This window comes from Crocodylus porosus, unplaced genomic scaffold (genome assembly GCF_001723895.1).
Source record: "Crocodylus porosus isolate Cpor-Errol unplaced genomic scaffold, CroPor_comp1, whole genome shotgun sequence".
NCBI lineage: Eukaryota > Metazoa > Chordata > Crocodylia > Crocodylidae > Crocodylus > Crocodylus porosus.
The window spans coordinates 13,954,831-13,959,632 of NW_017728943.1; positions in this window are offsets into that span (position 1 = coordinate 13,954,831).

The window sequence follows — 4,802 nt, forward strand, 5'->3', positions numbered from 1 at the left end:
CTGTTAGTTGCTGATCCCTTTAAATAATGACCTCACTCCCCTCTCCACCTCCCCAGGCCCTGTTCCTCCGAGGTGGTGGTGGCACAGGATGCTGGTTGAAGGGGACGGAGAGGATGGTGGGGCAGGCTTCCACCCACCCTTGTCCCACTCTTGGGAGGTGGCAGCACTGGGTGCTGGTGGCACAGTGCTGGCCTCGCCTTCCCGCTCTGGCTTTAGTGCTGCTGCTGTCAGGCCCTGGCAAAAGCCGGCAGGGAGGGGAAAGCAGTGGGGAGGAGGGAAGGGACACAGTGGCGGTGCCCGGCCACTGTTGGGCCTTGATTGAGAACAGCCAGAAGAGAGGGAAGGGAGCCGGTGGGGAGGGGGTTGCACGCAGCTGGATGCAGTGGTGGCAGTGTAGGGCACTGGGTGGCAGCTGCGACCAGCATGCGCAAGCTTCCCCTCCTCCCCCACACCTGGGAGGCAGGGTGGAGTAAGAGGAGCAGGTGCATGGAGCAGAGTGGTGTCAGCACTGGCCGGTGGGTGGTGGTGCTCTGTCCTCATCCGCCCACTCCTCCTCCCGGTCATTTTTGGTGGACAAATGGTTATTGCATATATATATTCTAATATTATGAAAGCCTAAGTCTGTTTGTCTGTCTGTTTCTGTTTGTCCATAATGCTTTATTTGCACTCTGATTGGCTGTCTCCACCCCCCCCAGCTCCTTTGAGGCAGATGGGAACAACGGGGACTGGAGTACTGCCTGGGTCTGCTCCTTGGAACCAGGGGCCGGCGCCCATCCCCCAACAACAGGGAGGGGGAATGGTCCTCGCCCCAGCCCTGGCTTGAGGTGGGAGGGTGGGGGAAGGGATGCAGGCCTCTATCCCCGCCCGCCCCTCTCCCCACCCCCATCATTCTTGACTGGCAATTAGCTAGTGTGTGCGTGTGTGTGTGTGTATATGACCCTCTCTCTCTCTATATATATATCTACATATGTATATATATATCACATATATATACATTCCCACACACAAACACACACATATAGTCACAGGACAACGAGTAAGATGTTGTGTGCATGACACAATATTACACAAATCCTGAAGAATCTCAGGCCTCTCGAGTAACCTCCATGGGTTCTTCCTGGAGGCTGTTGGGGTGGATGGAAACACCCAAGACAGTTCAGCATGCTTTGGATAAACTCTCAGCACACTACTTTGGATAAATTCTCTCTGCACCAGACTCAGATTAATTCAGTACAGTGGCTACACCCCAACAATGACCTCCTCCTGGACCCTCAAGAGGCCACTCTGTGTGGGTGACTGAAATGGCAATTCAGTTTTCAGGCTTGTTTGGTGCCAGAGCCTCACCCACACAGAGCTTGCCAATGGCCATTATTGTGCTGGCTCAGAAGCTGCTTTCAGGGGGAGTGTTGGGAGAAAGTGTATGTGATTTAATGTGCTGACATGACACATACGTTCTAATTCTCATTTTCCACCCCCTAGTATGGCCCATGGGGAGAACACCATCACTGCTGCTTCTGTACCTGGGCTGTCCTTGCTTTCCAGGAATCAGAGGAGACAACCAGAACGGTGACATTACAGTAATATGGATTGGTAGGGGCTATGAGTGTGTCTGCAGCTTGACAAGCAGACCTGACATTTAATACCCATACATTGCAGGATGCATCCTTCAACCTCCCTTTACAAGGGTCTGGTCACAGCAGGAGGACATTTGTCATGCATGAAACCCTGCTGTAATTGGAGCTAAGACCCTTAGCAAAATATGGCTTTGCTATTGTCCTTTGGGACTTGTCTACACAAGGAAACTGACTGGCTTAGCTATAGTGGGATAATTTACTGTTATTGCTTTGCCAGTATAACTCCTTTTCCATGTAGACAATCTACTCTGGAAGAAAAGCAGCTTGATCCGGTTGAAGAAGAATAAAGGCCAGATTCTATTTCACCTATTAAGTACCTAAGTAGACCTAAATGCCTAAGTGTGATTCTATTCCACCATGTTAAAGTCTATGAAAATCCATCTACTTTGGTAACACATTGCCATCTTGCCCTTAAAATTAATTCACAAAAACACAGGTTTTCAGGGGCATAAGCAGGGTGGAGAGATTTTTTTTTGGCTTTATGGTTTTGATTACCTGTTCCATGTTGCAGCTGAGTTGCCTTTTCTAATCAATGTTCAGTCAAAAAAAAAATCAGTATGTGCTTGTGAAAAGCTTCAGTTTTGATGAATCAGTATTTTCCAATGAAAAACTGTTTTGTTAAAACATTCCTAACCAGCTCTAGTTGTGCTGGCATAGCTATAGTGGTAATTGTTCTGCTCTTGGTACCTGCATTTAACAAGATTTGTGGAGAAACATTTCAGTGCAATAATATAAGTAAGGTGCTGGGAAAAGCTTTCTTTCATACAGGAGTGACTCATTTTGGACCTACAGGTTCTTACATTGTTTCCCACCTGAAACCTCGTGCAACTTGCTGCTAGCAGCTCAAACCTGCCCTGCAGCAAACCCTGCTTCATGATCCCTGGCCTCCCCACATGGTTTCAACCATGTTGTTTCATCCCCCACTGCAAAAATCCCTTGCTGATCCTTTTCCAGGCCAGCCCATCATCCGCTCCTAATTCACAGCCCTCTACCACTTCGTTCTCCTCCTGTGCTGCATATGGGCTGGTGACCTTGAAGTGAAAGGCTCCAATACTGATCCCTTTCTGTTTTATGCTTGCCAGAGTGTCTTCTGCCCCCTCATCTGGAGTCTTGCAGTGAATGCTGTTGTCCTCAGCTCACTGTCACTATTTATCATGACATCCCTGTAGCACAGTGCACATTAATGACCATGAAGGATGCTTCCATTTCATTTTCTAAAGGGTTTCTGCTGGCAGAGAGTCAGCCTTGAGGTGAAACTGTGAAGGGGGTGGAGGGACAGTTCTTCATGTTGACGGAGCAAAGCACACACATCATTATCAACTCCTTCTTTCTCTAATTGCTTGGCAGCTGTCAAATCGGACTGCAAGATTTCTCTCCAGGAGGCCTGCACTCGTTCAGGGGACAGAGGGTGTGATGGCTGGTGGGGGGAGGGAGGGGGAAGCTCTCGCTTGGATGAAGTATCTCCTGTTTTGCTTAAAAAAGGCAGGGAAACATCAATCACCTGAGCTGCAAAGAGACACAAAATGTGTTCATCTGGAACAAGGACATCTGCTCACTGCCAGATTTTCATGCCCATGTCCAGCCTTGACTGTGCACTCAGGAAGAATGGGAGGGTAGTACGGACATGGCAAAAGAGGTGGGGAAGCCATGTTGCCATGTGATGTCTGCTCCCATGCCAAGCTGGCCCTTGTTCCTCCCAACCTTCCCCCAGGCTAGGGACAGACATTACACATAAACCAGTTTAAGTGATCAGAAACTGGTTTAAACCCGTAACAGAACAGATGTTCGGTGCACATAATGGCTTGAAAATGGCTGAAACCCTGGTTGAATGTAGTATGAGACTTAACTGATCTGGGTCAAACCGGTTTATGCAATATCTGTCCCAGACCCCCCCCCCCCACTGCTTTCCTGGTTTAAGTTAAATCCAAGTCCCCCAGAATCCCAGAGCTTTGCTCTACTCCAGAGACATGGGCTGGCCCCTTCCTTCTGCTCCCTGGCTGCATATCCAGCAGAGACTGCAGGTACAGGGCATTTGCCTAGCCTCCTCTTACTCCCCACCCCCTCAACACTCCTTGCTGATGCAGGAATTCCCCTCCTCCCCTCTGCCTTATACAGACACCTCTCAGCACTAGCTAGCATACCACATGCTGGCTACGGTCTGTGCTGTGGGAGATGGGACAAAGGACAGTGGCTTAGGGTTCTTTGGAGCTAATCAACAGGTAGGTGGTAATGTCCCTCCATTCCTTCCTTGGAAGAAGTTGTTTAAGAATAGCTTGAACTAATGAGAGATCCTTTTGTTTTGCTGATGCAGTGAAAAATGCTGTGTAAATCCATGCTGGCTCCCTCACTGACCAGCAAGGGGGGGGAACCCCTCCCTAATTAGAGCATCCTTTGTTGCTCCCCATCAGCTCAGCCCTGTGGAAGGGCTGCTCTAGTGCCCCCCCCACCCCAGCTTCTAGCTTGAGCCACTGCAGATATATGCCTGCATTTTTTCAGTGCAGAGGGGATGTCTGGGAGGTTACAAACCAGTTTAGCCTAGCCAGGTTAGCCTAACCTGCAAAGATTGAATCAATTCAGGCTCAGGCTTTTTGAATATCTGTTCCTAGTGCTCAGCGGATGCAGCTCCACTCTCACACCACTGCCTTCCCAGCTGCTGGTTGATCCTCAGTGACCACAAAGTCAATTGAGTTTGATCAAAGTCTGATTCAGTTTTGCCCATTACAAATCCTTGAAGTCTCATTTATCCAAATAATTTTAATGCCCCCAACTGGCTTTAATGATAAGTACACTAAGTGGATCAGCTGACATGGCTCAGGGGAAGCCAGTCTGTGGTAGTTGTTCATAGCTCATGCTAGAGATGAGCAAGCCCCTCTTTCTGTTACGGCAAGATCTCGAGAGGACCTTGAGCCATCAGGTTTGGAGTGTGACTCCTCACAAGACTTTGGGTGCTCATATCCCCACTCACCCTTCTGCAAGTGAGTTGTGGCAGCCTTCTCTGCCCTGATCCTTTGCCTCCTGGTTAAAGAAAGTGTTTGTGGCATTTGGGGACTTCAGCAGACTCCTTCTGCCTCCATCTCACCTTTTCATAGATTTCATAGATTTCATAGACATCAGGGCTGGAAGGGACCTCGGAAGATCATCGAGTCCAGCCCCCTGCCCAAAGGGCAG